General features: G+C 33.3%; 2 protein-coding genes across 5 annotated transcripts in view; both read left to right on the forward strand.

The window, feature by feature from the left end:
* The window catches only part of LOC126881999 (intraflagellar transport protein 140 homolog), a 335,998-nt gene that overhangs the window by 135,603 nt on the left and 178,931 nt on the right, over positions 1 to 21,464 (forward strand). The window lies entirely within an intron of this gene.
* LOC126882004 (ankyrin-1-like) overlaps positions 1 to 21,464 on the forward strand; it is a 93,948-nt gene that overhangs the window by 67,742 nt on the left and 4,742 nt on the right. The window contains exon 1 of one of the 4 annotated variants that reach the window (XM_050646774.1): positions 8,936 to 9,098. The exons of the other annotated variants lie outside the window; for them this stretch is intronic. The gene's annotated coding sequence lies outside the window, so the exon portion shown is untranslated. Of the gene's footprint in view, positions 1 to 8,935; positions 9,099 to 21,464 lie in introns of those variants that run through there. 4 annotated transcript variants of the gene reach the window in all.

Below are 21,464 nucleotides of genomic sequence, written 5' to 3' on the forward strand. Positions count from 1 at the left end.
TCCTAAGGTTATTGAACAGTTATATAAAATTTTGTTTTGAAACATGAGGCCAGGAGAAGAAATATTCTGTTAGAGTCAAAAGAATTATTTTAAATCCATTTCTTATTCTAACCAAAAAAAGCGCACAAAAAACCTAAGCAAAAAACCAACTGTTAGGTGTCTGTCATTAAATGGATTTAAAAAAAAAGGGGGGGATATGAAAATCTTAACCAAATTAATGTAACTTATTGTAAACCTAGATTTTCATCCAAAAACCTCCCTGTGACACACAAAAGATAAACAGAAATAAAGATATACGATCGCCGTGACAACGGCAGCAATGTATAGTGTCACAAAAAAGCTTTCAAACGAAAACCCGGTTTACAGGTTGACGATGCACCCTGAATTATATCAATTTTTCTTTAATCGAAAAAATGCCATAGATTTATTGGTTGTTAATAATAAAATTGAAATCCAGGAACCTAGAAATAGGTGTGGATTAGTTAAAAATTAATTACAAAATACTGATTTACTTGCCTCATGATTGTTGGAAAAAAGTCACTAAAGCTGGAGTGTTAAGCCATGTTATCAGACAGGAGCTGGGTGGAAATGAGATTTAAAACTTTTATGTTGCTACCAAGCATTGGTGGTTTGTAGGTTGGAAACTTTTTGGATGAAGGTAAAAACAAATGAAATTAGGCCATGTATTGATCGGATTTGTGTGGAAAATAAATTTGAAATTTAACAACTGAATGAATTTAAGGATTGTTTAAAAGCAAGGAGTGATATATGATGCTAAGATTGTCAATATCAGTACGTTTGTTCATAGAGTTTTGTTCCCTTAGAATGTGGGCCATTTCTTGGAAAGATCTTTTATAGAAATTAGATTCTGTGACTAAGGTTTTGATGTTATCAAAATCAATCTGATGATTAAGTGTGATGGAATGTGTGCTGGATCACACTTAATCATCAGATTGATTTTGATAACATCAAAACCTTAGTCACAGAACCTAATTTCTATAAAAGATCTTTCCAAGAAATGGCCCACATTCTAAGGGAACAAAACTCTATGAACAAACGTACTGATATTGACAATCTTAGCATCATATATCACTCCTTGCTTTTAAACAATCCTTAAATTCATTCAGTTGTTAAATTTCAAATTTATTTTCCACACAAATCCGATCAATACATGGCCTAATTTCATTTGTTTTTACCTTCATCCAAAAAGTTTCCAACCTACAAACCACCAATGCTTGGTAGCAACATAAAAGTTTTAAATCTCATTTCCACCCAGCTCCTGTCTGATAACATGGCTTAACACTCCAGCTTTAGTGACTTTTTTCCAACAATCATGAGGCAAGTAAATCAGTCTTTTGTAATTAATTTTTAACTAATCCACACCTATTTCTAGGTTCCTGGATTTCAATTTTATTATTAACAACCAGGCCCGGACTGGCCCACCGGCCCACCGGCCCTCGGGCCGGTGCGCCTTTTGCCTTCGTTAGTATCAATCTATAAAAAATTAAACGCTGAAAAATTTTTTTTTGAACCTTTACACAAAGATGATGCAGCTACCATTTCCCTAAAAAATGTTTTTACTTGCCTCTGATTTCGCCGTTTAGCGCCGAGGGCGCACCAGAAACCTACATAATGAAGCCAGTCGGTACAACAAAATACAACTTGTATCAGGTATCAGATAATCAAATAGCTTAGATACGACGCGCAGCGCCCTCGAAGTCCATTTTTACGATTCGAGCGCCTTTCTTAGGTATCAATATCCGCTGTTTCTTTTAAAATAAATAGCTTGGGGTGCAACGAGAGGTGATCTCGAAGACAATTTTTACGATTTGGGCGCCTTTCTTAGGTATCAATTTCCGCTGATTCTATTACATATAATAAATAGCTTAGTTGCAACGGGCTGCGTCCTCGAAGACAATTTTTAAGATTCGGGCGCCTTTTAGTAGGATTAATTTCCGCTGTTTTTATTATACTAGAAATATTGTCAACTAATATCAGGTGTCAAATAATCAAATAGCTTAGATGCGATGGGCGCCCCCCTCGAAAATTATTTTTACGATTCAAGCGCTTTTCGTAGGTATCAATATCCGCTGTTCTATTATACTATAAGATTGTTACATCTCACAATTGGCCTAAAATATATGAGTGCAGTTTTCTGCCTGCCGGTATATCTCCGAAGGTTCCTCAGGATTTCTTCCTTTGTGACATCTCCGTCTATGTTAAATATGTTCACCTGGTCCTGATAGCCCTGGACGTCCTCTACTGTGTTTCCTTCAGTGCGGGCCACGATAGTCTTCGTAAGGAGCTCGGTTTGTTCTTTTCCTGTCACTTCGAGGTTGAGGTCCCCGCCCCTAGTCTTCTTAGTGATTTTGAGGCTAATCCCCTCCTTTCTCATGTCTGCGCTACCCTTGATTAGCTTGGGGCGCCCATACCCATTGAAAAGGGGGGACCGTGGCCCCCCTGGCTTTTCGGGTGCTGTTAACTGTATATGGTTATCCAAAGTACACAAAATATAATGTGCAACATCTTCATGGCTTGCCCCCCCCCCTGAAAATTTGCGTGCGAAGTGGAGTTCCATACCCATAAAGATTACTTTCAGAAGCTTCCTGATGTTGCTACCTCTGTAGCCCCCTATTACTCTTAAAGACGCCTCTCTGATCTCCAGTGTCTCCATGTCTTCCCTCAATTTCGAAAGAATTGCCAGTAGTCTCTTATCCCCGTTCACTTTCGTCACTCATTTCTCTACAGGAACCATGAAAATAGTCTGACGATTTCCCCTGTTCTCTTCCTCCTGACCCTTCCTTGCAATTGTGGTCATAGTATTAAGTTGGAGGTATTTCACCTCTCTTGGTCTATATGTATCTCCTGCACATACTACCGGTTTTTCCCTTATCAGGTCGTGGTACCTTTTCTCCTCACCGGAAAATCCAGATTCCATGATCACTACTAAATCACCTGCAGATTTATTACCTCTTTCTGGTTTGACGACCGCATATAGTTATTTTCTTCCCATTCACCTGAGCTCAGGACGGTTGTGATCATTTTTATCTCTCTTTCACAAGTTTTTCGGGAAAGAACTTTCGAAGTCATTACGTGTGGACACGCGTGCCGTCTCCTTAGTCATTATTCTGCCTGCCACTATTATTCTATCTCGTTTCTCAATGCTGCCGAGGGCAACTTATCTGAAAGTGTCCTCCATGTCTTCGGTGACTATCTTAAGATTTTTACTTATCATTCTTGACCTTGACCTTCGTGTTTGTATGGTTGGACATTAGTTTCACTAAATTATTTATAACTTTGGTAAGTTTCTCCATTGCTCTTACTGTAGCTTTATGTTGGAGCTCTCATCCTTCTCTCTAGATCTTTTTTCCCCAAGTAAGGAGCTCCTTTGCAAGGTTGGCTCCCCTGGAATTGCGGATTTTTTTATCGAGATTTACTCTTATATTATGTATGGAGTTTTAGAGCGCTCTAAAAATCTGAAAACATTCAAAAAGGTTCTGTTGAACACTAATCATTAAGATTTTTGTTAAATATTTTTAAAATTAGAAGATTCTTCTGTAAAAGCAGTTGAAAAATTACTCACACATTTCAAAAATTTTTTAGAGTCTCCAGAGAGTACCTACCAAAGAGCGTAATGGAGTAAAAGAGATACTGGGAAACTGAAGCTATATTTTTGCGGTATCTTAATATAACTTACTCTTCCCAATAAAAATAGTAAATTACTTTATGGATTTAAATTAAAATTAAACTTCAAAAAAATTCACAAGTAATATTGATGCATGTACTTTACAGAAAACGTTTGATGTAAAAGATTAGGAGGGGGTCTGGCGCTTTTGTTTACAGATTAGGATGGCGCCTTTTTTAGAATTTGGGTTGGCGCCTTTTTCATGAGCCAGTCCGGCCCTGTTAACAACCAATAAATCTATGGCATTTTTTCGATTAAAGAAAAATTGATATAATTCAGGGTGCATCGTCAACCTGTAAACCGGGTTTTCGTTTGAAAGCTTTTTTGTGACACTATACATTGCTGCCGTTGTCACGGCGATCGTATATCTTTATTTCTGTTTATCTTTTGTGTGTCACAGGGAGGTTTTTGGATGAAAATCTAGGTTTACAATAATTTACATTAATTTGGTTAAGATTTTCATATCCCCCCCCTTTTTTTTTTAAATCCATTTAATGACAGACACCTAACAGTTGGTTTTTTGCTTAGGTTTTTTGTGCGCTTTTTTTGGTTAGAATAAGAAATGGATTTAAAATAATTCTTTTGACTCTAACAGAATATTTCTTCTCCTGGCCTCATGTTTCAAAACAAAATTTTATGTAACTGTTCAATAACCTTAGGATTTTTACCACTAAGGACCTTTGTGACATTTTTTGCGTTTATGTATTTTTAGCTTAAGAAATTTTATGTATTTTTTAGCTATTAAGTTTTTAACAACACAACCCATTGTGATGACATTGTTGTGTACATCTTATATATAACTTCACAATCAGTAGAACTGATGAAGTGCAGGAAGACTGCACGAAACGTCTTCTATTAAAAGATTGAAATAGTTTTTTAATTTTTTTTTTCTCCTTGACTGATAACCTCAATTACAGTGAGACTTCTTCTCACTCACTTGATATATTGTATATATATATATAATATATAATATATATTTTTTTTTTTTTTTTTTGGGGAATGCAGTCAATAAATTTTTGGGCTATTCAGTGAAACACTTTGAACTTATTAGTCGAGCTTTCGAAAATTTTATTTTCTTTATCAAGACAATCTACAAATAAAAATGTTTAAATTTAGATAAAACTCAAAACAAAACTTAACTTACTGCTCGTGGTTACAAATTAATAATTATACAACTTATATAAAAACATGAAAATTTCTTAAAAGTAATATGTAAACGTAAAAATTTTTTGATAGTATGTCAATTCGACATCACTCAAAAAAGTGTCGTTGGACTACTATAATAATTCGACTAATAAGTTCAAAGTGTTTCACTGAATAGCCCAAAAATTTATTGACTGCATTCCCCAAAAAAATAAATTTTTATTACATTCCAACAGTCATTACATATTAACAATCATATATATATATATATATATATATATATATATATATATATATATATATATACATATATATATATATATATATATATATATAAATATATACTATATATATGTCAAAAAATCATAATTTAAAATTAAAAATCCACTTGTTTTAGGATTTTTCCTTAAAGTCGCTGGCTTCCGAAATAATGAATTTATTCCAGACATTTGCACTCAAAATCAATCAATTCCACTCGAAATCAATGTCAATATAGCCGTTAGCATTTATGCATGTATAGCCACTAAAAAATCTAGCTGGTTTCAACACTCTGGTGTAAAAATCTGTTAGTATTTGTAAATGTACTGTTTTCCAAACCCTAACTGATTTCAACACCCTGGTGCCTACACACGCTAGCATCTATAAATATGCTTCCCGGAAAATGGCCCGCAAAAATGAATCCAAGTGAAGCTCAATTTGTTGTTGAAAATTTTCCTCGGCAAATTAAAAAAATTAACTTAAAATATGAATTTTTTCAAAAACTTATTATCGCACATTACCTAATCAAAACCAAATCCAGACTACTAACAAAATCCAGACACTAAATAGTGTTTTTGTGCAACAGCATTAGTTAAACACAGTGGTTTTAAAACTTTTTTGTCTCTTACTCTTTTTTTGACAAGTCACCTTTTATCGAGATGTGGCTTCTTTTTTAAAATGTACATAAAAATGTAATTTATAAATAAATTTTCAGATTATTAACAGGTCTCTATAATCGTACCTACTTACCCATATAGAAATATGTGGTGGATTCGACAAATATTTAAAATATGTCGATAAACACTGGCTTAACAAAAAGTATAAAGAGGCAAAAAAGTTTTAAAAACATTGTGTTTAAATAATGGTGCAACAATAATAATTTAATTGGAACGTACACAAAAGTTTGGAGGGGTTTAAAGGAACAAAACCCCCATAAAATGAAAAAAATCAATTTTTATTTTGTAACTTCAAAGGGTTGTAACTTTTTTGTGTGCACTATTGTATATAGGTAAGTGAGGTTCAATCAACATATTTTTGACCCCAGAATCTGTGGTATAATTTGTGACCAATCTTTTCGGGACATATATGTCAAATCGGGTATATATGTCAAAAAATCATAATTTAAAATTAAAAATCGACTTGTTTTAGGGATTTTTCCTTAAAGTCACTGGCTTACGAAATAACGAATTTATTCCAAACATTTGCACCATACTGTATATGTGTATATCATATCAATTTATAGGAACTACATATAGGGTGTACTACATAATTTGGTCCCTATAGAAAATCTAAAAATATACAAAAACACGTCAAATTTATTTGTGAGGGGGACATTTTATAGACCAGTTTTCAACTAAATTACACTAACCCTCTAGCGGGGGCGGACACAACCCCCAAAATCTTTAATGGAAAGGGGGGTTGAGTGATACCTCATTTTAAAGGTCGTTCGATTACCTTTTCAAATATACCACATACATTATATTTCTTTTCAGAAATTTTAATTTTTTTATAATTAATTTTAATAGTTAAATATCGAGTTCAGAACTCCAAAAATTTTTTTGGAGTATTGAACTCCAAATTGAATTTTTTTTTGGGGTATTGAAGTATTAAGAAAATTTTTTTGAAGTATTTTTGGAAAAATCAAGTAAAACCGTAAAGATATTAAGTATAGAGTTCAGAACTTCAAAATTTTTTAGAGTATTGAGTCCAAGATTTTTCCAAAAGTACTAAAAAGAAATATAAGGTGTGTGGTATTTTTGAAAAGGGTATTTAATTACCTTCAAAATGAGGTATCACTCAACCCCCCTTACCATTAAAGATTTTGGGGGTTGTGTCCGCCCCCGCTATAGGGTTGATGTAATTTAGTTGAAAACTGATCTACAAAATGTCCCCCTCACAAATAAATTTGACGTGTTTTTGCATATTTTTAGATTTTCTATATGGACCAAATTATAGGGGGTGGCAACTTTTTAAATTGACACACTGTATACATAAAAACTCGTAATGTGTTTTAAATATTTTTATTGTTTATTTTATCTAGATAATAATTATAAACACAGAAAGTAAAAAAGAAAGTAGGTAAAACAGAAAGTAAAAAAAATGTTTACTTTCGAGTTTAATTCGCAATAAATTTGTTGTGTATAAACAATTTTTCTTTAGAAACTCTCATTTTAAAAACAAAATATTTTCAAGAAAGTCATCTGTTGAAAGTTTTCATCTACAATGCTTAGTTTTTTTACAATATTGAAATGCGTGAAAAAAGTCGCTTTTTGCGTAAATGTCAATAAAAAACCATGACGCACTAAAACTATAGGGCTTTTCATGCGCAGTCATTTGTTTCGAGCTTCTGTCATATGCCGTATAATCCGGAATCCGTGTATATTAATATTATACACAGATTATACAACATATTATGACAGAAGCTCGAAACAAATGACAATCGATGAAAAGCCCTATTGACACTCACGAGATGGTAAGTCTTGTCTATTCGCTGTGAGCCGATGAGTAGAGGGAATTGGACAGTTTTCGCCAGCGCTGTTAGTGGCAGTTTTGTGTATTGCATTTGAACAATTTTATCAGAAAAGTATAAGTTTCAAACCGCGAGAGAGCGCTACCGACGAAACTCACAGCCAATAAAAACAGAGGTAACCTGTAAATTTCAGATAAACTTCTTCTTTTTCTCAATGGTCTCTTGCGTAAGCAGTCATCCAGTCGCACGAATTTATATATTAAATATTAAAATTATAATGAATAATGTAAAAAAACATAATTACTTTTACTATTAATTCTGTGCATTCGTTCAGTAATCAGGTTACAATAATATTTCAGTTCATAATTTGTGTTTTTTCTAGATAAATATCTATTTTTCTCGTTTTGTATATTTTACATACACCAATTTTATCAGAAAAGTACAAGTTTCAAACCGCGAGAGAGCGCTACCGTCGAAACTCACAGCCAATAGGGCTTTTCATTCACAGTCATTTGTTTCGAGCTTCTGTCATGTGTCACGTAATATTAATATATCTACGGCATACGTTATTGGTATCCACTGTGAGCTCGTAGGTAGAGGGGATATTTAAAAGTTCGTTAGCGCCAGTAGTGACAAGTCAATGAACGTTTACTGGAAATTTGGCATAAATGTCAAAGTGATTAATTTAAAACATTGAAATAATTAAAAACATTAATAGGAAAAAATATTAGTTGGCCAAAGCTGTGGCATATATTTTTACCTTAAATATACTTCGTTTTAAATACCTATTAAAAAGGAAACTAATATTCGCCAGTCAATACGTCAAAATGTGGTCAAAATAATAGCAAAATCTTAAAAAAATAATCTAATTACTTTTTTACATTGTAAATATTACACGATAAGAATTAAATAATAGATTTGAAACAATTGTTTGCTATTATTCGCAACAATTTTCTCATTAAATTTCCGGCAAAAGTTGCACGCGTAATCCGCTAGTTGGCGATACCAGCGACGCTCAACCAAAGACGTATGACGTAGATGTATGAATATTATGTGACACATGACAGAAGGTCGAAACAAATGACAATCGATGAAAAGCCCTATTGACTTCACCCAGACATTTCAGTTGAAAAATAGCAAGCAGTAATTTTTCGATTTTTCAAGTGTTTTTTCGCCTTTGTTTCCTGGTTTATAAATGTATTATGTATTTCGTCAAATTAATACTAAAGTAATCAAACTTTTATGTGATTTTTATTAAGAACAAAATCAGAATTATTTTTTATTTTAAATCCAAATTTAAAACAATGTTCTGCAATCATAGGATATATTGCGCAACTTTTTGAAATCATTTTCCTGGGATTATTATTTTTTTATCAGTCAATTTAGTCACCGCGCGCCGTTTACGCAGCCGTCGAGCCGTCATTCCTCATGCTATGCTAGTCAGAGCCAGAAATGAGAAATCAGAAATCGGAGGCAGCAGCAACAGTACAGAGTACACACAGTGCAGCATAATAATAAAGTGTATGAAAATGTGAACAAGAGGTAAGCTTGAATTTTTTATCAAATTGTAATTGTAATTTAATTATTTGGTATAAAAATAACTTTTATGGGAAAATGTAGCAGGATATTTACCTGTCAAAAATCGTTAGATAACAATCAACAATAATTCAAGTTTAATGTTTATCATTCAACATTATTCTTTCTGAAAAATCAGTATCGTTCCTCGTAAATTTATTTAGGGATATCTTATTGTTTTTATTTATTTGTGATGTTATTTTGTCATCGAATTTATTTAGATTTTTTGGTTTTTTAGAAAAATAATCATTATTTATTTTACTGATTTATTTAGCTAGCGGATCTTGAAGGTTTGAAAATTACAATTTCATAGCAAGCAATAAAATTACAAAACTCTGAATAATAAGTTACAAAACCCATGTCACATTGTCAGTGTTCTTTCTTAAATTTCTTTATATATACATACATACTTTCATTCTTTTCTATTTTGTGATTTCTTTTTCTAATCGTCTGTTTTTATTTTATAAAATATTCAACATCAGAATTTAATATTTATTGTGGCGGTCTATCAATTATTCTTTCCTTCTGTAATGGTTTTACTGCAGGCAACGGCGGATCTAGCAACCTTGCAAGGTGGGGGCAATGAAATAAAAATTTTCTCGTGACTGGCGTACGCAGGATTCTTTTTTGGGATGGGCTGTTATTTTCTTATTCTTCATGTACGTTGGTTACCATCATAGGTATCTTAATTTTATTTATTGCCACCCTAAATCAACCATGAAGTTCTTCTTCGTCCTGGACTGCGTTTGCCTGCTATTTTCACTTGAATAATATTTTGTAACAACCTATATTTGGGACCTCTCATTAAATGTCGGAAATAATCCAGCTATGTCTTCTTGATGCTATTTATAACCGATAATCGCAGTAGTCTTGCTGAGACATTCTAGTATTGTGGAGTTTCGAATCTTTTCCATCCAATAAACTCTTAAAATTCTTCTATTGCACCACATTTCGAGAGCCTCAAGGCGATTTAGATTTTATTTACAGTCCAAGACTCGACACCATACAGTAAGACCGAGAACACGTAGCAGCGAAGTAGTCGGATCCTTAATGCCAATTTTAGGTCTCTTTGGACATCCTTCTAAAAGCGGCTCTTATTCGGGTTATTAAAGGATCAAATTACCATAACATAGCACCGGCAATTACTATTTTTATCTGGTCTCTGGCATTGAATTGAATAGATGGCAATAAACAGATTTATTGTGGGACTTTTTCATATATTTATTATGTTCCAAAGACTTAATAATTTTCAATTCCAAGAAATTCTGCCATATTTATGTGTAAGTTATTCAGTTATCAACAAAACACAAAATTCACTATTTATGTTCAATCGTAATCTCTTTCTTAAAAACAGTGTCAGTAGACACCAGGTGAGGTCTCAAGGAGGGGGCAATTGACTCCATTGACCCCCCTTGGATGCGCGCCTGACTGCAGAACTAAGTTTGCCATTTAATTTACCATCTTCTTCTTCTTGTAGCACTACAACCCGCGGTGGGTCTTGACTGACGGCTCAACTCGCTTCCATGTCGAACGGTCGTCCATAATAGATGGGTTAGTAGGTAGCCCCATTGTTTTTAAGTCTGACCATATATTGTCTCCATCGCTTTCGTGGGCGTCCTAAGGGCCTTCTTACTGTAGGGACTTCCTCCCAGATTAACTTGGTGAGGCGGTTCTTAGTGAGTCTATGGACATGGCCAGCCCATCTTAGACGTTGAGATTTAATTTCTTTGACTATGTCGCTCGCCCCTATACATCTACTTGACCTTAGAATTTGTTCTCATTCGGTATTTTCTCTTAAAACATCTAAGTTTACTTTCAATTGCTTTGGTCAGAAACCACGTCTCAAACCCATACATGACCACCGGTCTCACGGGCGTCATTTGAAATTGTGATTGGGGGGCAAGCATTATATGTGTATATATGTATATATGTTATAGTCAAAGCCCGAATTTCAGGCACTCCTAGGTTTGACTAGGCAATCCTCAGGTCTGACTGACGGTCTTAGTCAAAGCCCGAAATAAATTACAGTTTCGGCCTTTGACTAGTCAAACCTAGGAGAGACTACGTTGGTCAGGCAAAGGTCGAAATTTAATTTTATGAAATCGGGGTTTGACTAGTCAAACCCCGATCAGCTATTAAAATGTCGTAATTTGTTAGATTAGGTTTAACAGAACGTCATTTTTTAATTGTAATGTTTATTATTTTTATATTGTCGTAATTAAAATAAAAAAATAGTGTTTATTCTCGCATGTTAAGGCATTATGGCATTTAGAGTTGCACAATATGTTAGACCTTTTACACTTACATGGTTTTGAAGAGCACTTCTTATTGCAGTGGTATTTTATAAATCCTTGACCTCGAAATTTAGAGTCTTTTGTACTTATTTCTCTTAGAGACAGCTTAAGGTGATACAGTAGCGATCAACAGGTAGCCAAAACGCGTTCCAAGATTGCGGCTGTAATTTTGAATATTTTTTCGAGATATTTGGCACACATATTCGTAATATAATAAAGAATGGCGGTACAGAGCCCAATTTGAAAAATATATTAATATGTGGAAATTACTCTGTAATTAAATACAATATTAAAAAAAGAGCCTGTACCGCCATTAAGCAGAACAAAAAAATACACTTTCTTTAAATAAACTTTTTTATCCGATGCCTAGATTTTGTGTCATTTTGGAACTACTAATGAAATAAAAAATTTTAGTAGTTCCAAAATGACACAAAATCTAGGCATCGGATAAAAAAGTTTATTTGAAGAAAGTGTATTTTTTTGTTCTTCTTAATGGCGGTACAGGCTCGTTTTTTTAATATTGTATTTAATTACAGAGTAATTTCCACATATTAATATATTTTTCAAATTGGGCTCTGTACCGCCATTCTTTATTATATTGCGAATACGTGTGCCAAATATCTCGAAAAAATATTCAAAATTACAGCCGCAATCTTGGAACGCGTTTTGGCTACCTGTTGATCGCTACTGTTTCCTCTTAACGTCTGGAACGTATTCGAAATTAGGAAAATTCTTTTTGCATTCTCTTATTTGATTTCTTGAAAAAAGTGTGTTTATTGTTCCATATTTCGTACCAACTCTATATAAACCGTCAATTATTGTTTTATCTTGTATGATACTCAAAATATTTTGAGCATCTCCTTGGCACGCGTTCGAGCATGCGTTGTGCACAGACAGAAAAGATTAAAATAGATAAAGGAAAAGCGATTGAAGGTCTTCATGCCCAGGCTAATGCTATGAAACAATTAAGTGAAAAAAAATGCCCTCCAATTTCGATCGGAAAAACTGTTACAATACCTATCCCCAGTTTTGATAGAGCCAAAGAGGATGCTCGAAATATTTTGAGTAGCATACAAGATAAAACAATTGACGGTTTATATAGAGTTGGTACGAAATACGGAACAATAAACATACTTTTTTCAAGAAATCAAATAAGAGAATGCAAAGAGAAATTTCCTACTTTCTAAGATGTTCCAGACGTTAAGCTGTCTCTGTCTCTAAGAGAAATTAGTACAAAATATTCTAAATTTGGAGGACAAGGATTTATAAAATGCTACTGCAATAAGAAATGCTCTTTCAAATTAGTAAGCGTAAAAGGTCTAACGTATTGTGCAACTCTAAATGCCATAATTTTTTTTATTTTAATTACGGCAATATAAAAATAATAAACATTAAAATTAAAAAATGACGTTCTATTAAACCTAATCTAACAAATTACGACATTTTAATAGCTGATCGGGGTTTGACTAGTCAAACCCCGATTTCATAAAATTAAATTTCGACCTTTGCCTGACCAACTTAGTCTCTCCTAGGTTTGACTAGTCAAAGGCCGAAACTATAATTTATTTCGGGCTTTGACTAAGACCGTCAGTCAGACCTGAGGATTGCCTAGTCAAACCTAGGAGTGCCTGAAATTCGGGCTTTGACTATAACATATACAATACATTATAATATTATATGATGTAATGATGAAAATTGATGTATTTTTTGTAAATTTCGGCCATTTTCAGGGTCATGGGGGGGGGGGGGGGCAAATGCAAATGATTTTTTGGTTAAAATTACCACGGAATTCGCTTGAGAACCTAATTCTAAGCCAACACTGTTCCATAATTTTTTTTTTAAACTCAATACTTTTTGAGATATTCGTGGTTGAAAATTGGCCATTTTCATTGAAACAATATCGAACGGTTTTTTGCGGATACCTTAAAAACTATGCATCTAACTAAAAAAACTATATTAAACATTTTTGTAGGTTATAGAAAAAACAAAGAGACACTTGCCTTCATAAATCTTCTAGTTATAATACAAAAAGAGATATGGTAGGTGAAAATAGTTTGTTTTTTGGTACATTCTCAAATTGGTGTATTCAACTTGAAATAACAGAGAAACGGTCGATTTTAGGTGTATAATGCTACTAATACCTTTTATAGTGCTTGAAAAGACCTTTAAAATGAGCTACATTAAAACTAAGCGAGATATGCTGCAAATTAAATTGATAACTAATGTATTTTAAGAAGAAAATGAGAAGTAATTTTAACCCCCATCCACCAAAATGTAAATGCATCGTTTTCTTTCCACAATACCTTTTATTATAGTGTTATTTCTATGTTCAAAAAGTTGGACGGGTTTAAAATGAATGGTTTTTGAAAAAAAGATCAAATTATAGAGAGCATTTTAAAATTTTCTTAAAAATCTTCCTTTTTTCCATGTAACTTGAAAATAATAAGAGATACAGTAATGAAAAATAAAAAGGAAATTTGTATCTGAAAAATTCCTACATTGTTGTGTGGTATCTTTTTTTCGTATCTCTTATCTTTTTCGAGTTACATGGAGAAAAAGGAAGATTTTTAGAAAATTTAAAAATGCGCTCTATAATTTGATCTTATTTTTTTCAAAAACCATTCATTTTAATCCATTCCAACTTTTTGAACATAGAAATAACACTATAATAAAAAGTATTGTAGAAGAAAAACGATATATTTAAATTCTGACGGATGAGGGGTTAAATATAGTTCTCATTTCTTCTTAAAATACATTAGTCATCAATTTTTTGCAGAATATCTCGCTTAGTTTGAATGTAATCGACATTTAGTATTACTCATTTTAAAGGTCTTTTCAAGCACTACAGAAGTTATTAGTTTATTAGTATCATTATACACCTAAAATCGACAGTTTTTCTGTTATTTCAAGTTGAATACACCGATTTGAGCATGCAGCAAAAAAAAACAAACTCTTCTTACCTACCCAGTGGCGGTTTCTCCATAAGTGCACATGTGCACGTGAACCCCCAAAATAATTTTGACACCAACATTCATATATGTAAAATTTATGATTCTATAAATAACATTTTAATCTAACTATACAGTAATTGAAATTCGAAATAACAGCTCCAAGGAGTTTATGAGTATCTAGTAGGTAACATTTAATTATTTTTATTCTATTTCAAATGAGAAACTTCACGGATGCGAGACCTTAGACAGAACCCCGCGTTCACCGCTCTTACGGTGGTTCCTATCCCAATGACTTTTCATACGGCAAAATACAACTCACCACCCACACCGCTACCCGCTAGATGGCCACAAGATCACAAGTTGGATGTGATCTTATGGTGTTTTCAACGTGCACGGCACACGTACGTTTAAATTTTGTTTTCGTAAAGTTTGAATTTCGGAACAATATTAAGAATGGAAGGATTTGTGGATGTAAATGTTAGCGTGGAATATTTAAAATCAATTAAATTTTCTTCATTATATTTAGAAGAAAAATTAAAAATGCCGAAACCAAATTTGTTAATTAAGAATGTACCAAAGTGCAAACGTCGGGATTATAAATGATTATTTAAAATGGAGATTTGTGTAAAAACTTACAAATTGTGTAGGTGTGAAGCACATATTTGGAGAATAGGAAGCATAATGAATAAAATAGAAGATACGATTTTAACTATCCGGCGCAGTCCACTTAACTAAATTTTTGATTGAAAATAATTTATAAGACGATTTTTCTGAAATAATTTGAATTCTCCAATTATATACTTGTTACGATGCCAGTGACAACTGCAGAAACAGAACGATGTCTCTCTGCATTGAAACGTATCAAAACTTTCCTTAGAATAGCTATGGGCCAGGATCGATTAACTGCACTCGTAATGTTTTCAATTAAAAAAAAATGATTCAAGAAATTTCAAATTTTACTGAATTTGTTCGTGAATAATTTATCTAAAAAATAACAGGCGACTGACTTTCGTTACAAAACTTGCTTGTAACATTTAAACACTAAATTATAATTTTAAGTCAATAAAATACATTATTTATTGTAATTTTTAATAAGGTCCTTTGATTTTTACAATTTGAAGACACTCAAAAAATTTTACCTACGGAAATTGGGTCTCAAGGTCTTTTTATATGTTAACAATATGTGTGCACCCCCAATATTTTACACCAGGCGCCGCCACTGTACCTACCATATCCCTCTTTGTATTTTAACTAGAAGATTTATGAAGGAACGAATCTCTTTGTTTTTTTTATAACCTACAGAAAAAAGTTATATAGTTTTTTTGTTAGATGCATAGTTTTTAAGGTAGTCGCAAAAATCCGTCCGAAAAGGTGTCATTTTTCAATGAAAATGGCCAATTTTCAACCACGAATAACCCAAAAAGTATTGAGTTTTCAAAAAATAATTATAGAACAGTTTTTGCTTAAAATTAATTTTTCTAGCCTCTTCCGTGGCTATTTTAACCAAAACATTTTTCACCCCCGAGAAGGGGTGGGAACCACCCCCAAGATAAAAGCGCACATCGGCATAAGGTAGACTTTGTTCCTTGAGCTATTCCCGACTTACTGTGAAAATACAGTTCCTATTTTCTCTCGATCTTTTCGTTGAGTCTTTACTGCCGTATCCAGTATTTGTTACCTCTGATTATATGCCCCAGATATTCAATTTTTCCCTTTCTTTGATCATCTTCGTCGTCACCTTCGCCTTGACCTATTATGTTTAGGACTTCTATGTTTAAAATGCGTTGAATCCATGAGATTGTAAGCATTTTACGATATGACCACATCTCGAAGGCTTCTAATTTGCTAATTTGTTCATCAAATTAACCTTCATGATCCAGCTTTCACATCCATATAGTAATACAGGTATTTAAAATACCCAAATACACATAACATTTTAGGAACTTGATTCTTAGTTCAGCTGAGAATTGATATTATCTAAATTTCAAAAATGCTCCTCTTGCAATTTCTATACGACTTTTAATTTCTTCATTAGGATTTAGTTCTCGTTTATTCAACATCCTAGGTGTTTGAAATGATTAACTTTTGTAATAGGCTCATAGGCGTAACCAGGGGGTCTTGAGGGTTATAACCCCCCCCCCCATTGGGATGTACTTTGAGCTCTATACGCTTAACACCATACCCCTCAGAGACCTTCCAGTAGCTGTAACCCCCCCCCTTTCCAGTAGTTGTAACCCCCCTTAGGATTATCCTGGTTACGCCTATGAATAGGCTCATTGTTGACAATTAGGTGTATAGGGCTAACGTCTTGTTTAGTAACCACAAGGAAAGCTGATCCCAAACCTTTTTTCAGTGTGTCATTAATTTTGACGTCATATTTATGAGATTTTAAGAATGTCGCGAATCGAGGAATGCCATTTTAGTTAAATCTGACAGTTAGAATATTTCTATTTATGTTTATATAAATATGAATATTTATATAAATATTTGCCAGAATATTAATATTTAAAATATTTTAAGGAAAAAATAAATAAATAGATGATATAAAATACAATTTCACTATACAATGTCCGAATATACCAATGACATAAAATATTTATATAATTAACGTCGTTGACAAATTTCCGTCGTTTTATCCGTTAAAATTGTGAAAGTTATTGTCACAATAGATTACTTTTGTTTAAAATTATCTTTATTCGCATCATGGATTGGTTACCTATTTAGAGTAGAGTCCTTTTCGTGAGCATTTTTCAGTGCGTCACAGTTTTTCGATTTCTTTCTAACGCATTAAATTGTATGTGACAGAAAAAATGGCACGTCTGTGATTACAGACATTTATAACATTTATTCTAGTTATTCTAGATGTCGATAGATGGCGTTATAATCGAAAAAAAATATTTACGAATTATATAATATATCTATGAATATAATCTGTACAATTTATAAGACTAAGTATACAAATCAAAGAAAATACTATTTTTAAATGCAATAAACACAATTAATTTGTTTTTATGCCAAATTGCAAATAAAATGTGACAACTGTCAGATTTAACTAAAATGTCATGTTAGAATAAAAAATGTCATAAATGTGTACTATCACGGACTTACCTTTTTTCTATAATTTGTGACGCACTGAAAAATGCTCATGAAAAGGACTTTATTGTAATTGTCGACCAATTATACATATACGTGTCTGCGTAACTGGGAACCATATGGGAAACTTTTTTAATATCAATTTTACGCAAAAAGTTATTCTTTATAAAGTCCTCTGCATAGTCTAAAACCTAAGACGCAATCATTAGATATCAAATTTTATCAACAGTATACGAGATATGTAAAAAACATGAATTTCGCTCAAGAGTAAAGTGCCTTTATATTTCACAATATCAAAAATTGTGGGTTGTGAGCGCGAAGACTGAGTGGATTGAGTAGCTCAGAAGTCACGTTCACACTCGCAGCCGGTCCCAAGCCCGGAAAAAAGAGGAGGGTTGATGGGCCAGGTTAGCATCCTACCCATTATAAAAGAAAACAAGGCTCAAAGAACCGATATAAAGCCTCGGAACTCGACGGAACCTAATATGACGAACCACGCAAAGAAAAGGAAAACGAGAAGGAAAAGGAAGCCAACAATCAGATTAGCAACATGGAACATAACTTCGTTCAACAACAAAGACCAAGAGATAATCGAAGAACTGATAAACAAAAACATAGACATTTGTGCAATCCAAGAAACCAAGAAGAAAGGTAAAGGTCAAAGAGACTATAACCAATATATTTTAGCATATAGTGGAGTGAAGAAAGAAGAACGAGCACGAGCAGGCGTAGGTATACTTGTCCATAAAAAATTTAAAGACAACATAAGTAACTGCCGTTACGTCTCCGAAAGAATAATACATATGAACATCACAATGGACTACCAAAAATTAAATGTTATATCTATCTATAGCCCCGAGGACTGCAAACCTAAGAAGGAACGAGAGGCATTCTACGAACAGTTGCAAACCATCCTGGACGATATACCTCATGAAGAACACTTAATTCTTATGGGGGATTTTAATGCACGAATCGGAAATGAAATAGTTCCAGGAGTAAAACAAAGATTCAATGAAAACCATGTCAACTCAAATGGAGAACTCATGGCTAATCTCTGTGCTTTTAACGAACTGCGAATCAATAATACATTTTTCGACCATAAGCTTCAGTATAAATATACGTTTGAAAACTCCAGGGGGCACAAATCTATGATTGACTTTATAGTCACTAATAGAAAAATCCACCCAGAGCAGATTCTAGATATTCGAACTTTAAACTCGGCAGACGCAGGGAGTGAACACAAATTAGTCCTAGCAAAAATAAGAATGAAACTAACACCAAAACATTTTCCACAGGAAATCACCGAGGAAAAATTCAATGTAGAATCACTGTGGAACGATTCTACCAAAGAAATGTACCAAAGGAGGCTAGCACAGAAGATACAGCTGAAGCAGATAGACGACATCGAAGATATAAACGCGAGCTGGGAGAAAATTAAAAACAATATTGAAGAGGCAGCAACAGAAGCTCTAGGAAAACGCAAAGTCATACTGAACAAAAGAAACAACAACAATACACCATGGTTCAGAAAAGAAATAAAAGACAAATGTAAAGAGAAGAGAGACGCCTACATGAAGTATAAAACATCAAACACTCCAGAATCCAGAGACACCTATAGAAGAATACGAAATGAAACAAAGCAATTGGTACGAAGAACAAAAAATGAACACTGGGAACAGTTTACAAAAAGGATGGAAAGCGACTTCTACGGAACACAAAAACAAATATGGAGATTCATAAGAAACCAACGGAAAGAAATGGCAGAATTGAAGGAATACAATAACATACCAGCAAACGAATGGGAAAGATACTTGACGGAACTGTTTAAAGGAAAGGAAAATCATAATCAAAATAATAACCTACCTGAATTAAGACACGAAATTGAAATCAGTTTTCAGGAAGTAGGGGTAGCCATAAATTCACTCAAAAATAGGAAGTCACCAGGACCAGACGGAATAACCAACGAGCTTCTAAAATACGGAGGAGAAAGTATAACCCTAGAGATGACAAAACTTATACAAAAACTAATATTGCACTGCAAGATACCAGACGCATGGAGAAACAGCATAATGATACCAATGTTAAAAAAAGGAGACAAAGAAGACCCCAACAATTATAGAGGTATAAATCTACTAAACACCGCACTTAAGCTAACCACAAAAGTTCTAACCAACAAAATCAATAAACTAACAACTTTATCAGATGAACAACAAGGATTCAGATCCGGAAGATCCTGCGTAGACGCCGTATTTGTACTGAGACAAATCACAGAAAAGGCCATTGAGTACAATAAACCAGCATATCTATGTTTTATAGACCTGACAAAGGCTTTCGATCGCATCCAAGTCGAAGACGTCTTACATTTACTGTATGGAAGAAACATACCAATCAATATTATACAAACCATCGAAAACATCTACTTTCATAATCGAATGCAGGCAAAGATAAATGGAAAACTAACGCAGTTTATACCAGTACAAAGTGGAGTCAGGCAAGGTGACTCATTAAGCCCACTGCTCTTTAATATAATAATGGACGAAATAAAAGAAGCAGTACGTAAAGGTCGTGGTTACAGAAAGGGGAATAAAGAAATCAAAGTATTGTGTTATGCAGACGACGCCGCATTAATCGCCGAGACAGAAGACGATCTCCAAAGATTAACACACATCTTTAATACAACAGCCAAGAAATACAATATGATAATATCAGCAGAAAAAACCAAATGTATGACAACATCTAAATACCCACTACGATGTAAAATCGAAATTGATGGGAAAATAATAAAGCAGGAAGCAAGGTTTAGATATCTGGGAATTGATATAACCAGTTACGGAGATGTTGAAGAGGAAGTACGACAACAAAGCTTAAAAGCAAGTAAAGCGGCGGGATCTCTTAATGACACAATCTGGAAGAACAAACACTTAAGACAAGACACAAAAGCAAGAATCTATAAAGCAGCAATTAGACCTATATTAACATACACGGCGGAGACAAGGCCTGACACATCTAAAACGAGACGACTACTAGAAACAACAGAGATGAAAATACTCCGACGAATACCAGGGAAAAGTCTGTTGGATAGGGAGAGGAGCGAAAACATAAGAAGATCATGCAATATAGAAGACGTAAATGAATGGGTGACAAAACGGAAACAGGAGTGGAACGAACACATTAGTAGAATGGCAGAGGATAGGATAGTACGAATAGCACGAGATAAGTCACCAAATGGACGAAGAAGTATTGGCAGACCAAGAAAAAGGTGGTGCGATAACCTAAACAATTTAGGAGGATAATATTGAAGAAGAAACAGGCTTTAAAGCCTACATGCAAGAAGGAAGAAGAAGAAGAAGAAAAATTGTCATTGAGAAAAGTTGTTTGTAATTAAAAATTATGTTATAATCTGCACTTACACTCTTCTAATTGAAAAAAAAAAATTTGAAAATTTTCCCCAAATCACGGACACCCAACATCATTTTTATTTCTGATACCTCCGTTATTATTAATTTTACGAAAAAAGTTATTCTTTATAAAACGTTTTGCATAGTCTGACAACTAAGGCAAAATTATAAGATATTAAATTTTGTCAATTTTATACGAGGTATGTCAAAAAATATGATTTTCGCTGAAGAGTAAAGTACTTTTTTAGTACAATAAGTATTTTTCACAATATTGAAATTTGTTATTATAAAAAGTTATTTAAAATTAAAGACTAAGTTTCAATATGCAATTGCATTCTTCTAGTTGAAATATTGTAAACTATATTTTACTCTTGAGCGAAATTCATATTTTTTGACATTCCTCGTATAAAATTGAAAAAAAATGATATCTTATGATTGCATCTTATTTTTTTGACTATTCGGACATTTTCATAGGGAATACCTTTTTTGCGCAAAATGAATAACAAGGGAGTTATCTTAAATAAAAATGATGTTGGGTATCACTAATTTGAGGAAAATTTTCAATTTTTTTTTCAATTAGAAGAGTGTAAATGCATA

Source organism: Diabrotica virgifera, chromosome 3 (genome assembly GCF_917563875.1).
Source record: "Diabrotica virgifera virgifera chromosome 3, PGI_DIABVI_V3a".
NCBI lineage: Eukaryota > Metazoa > Arthropoda > Insecta > Coleoptera > Chrysomelidae > Diabrotica > Diabrotica virgifera.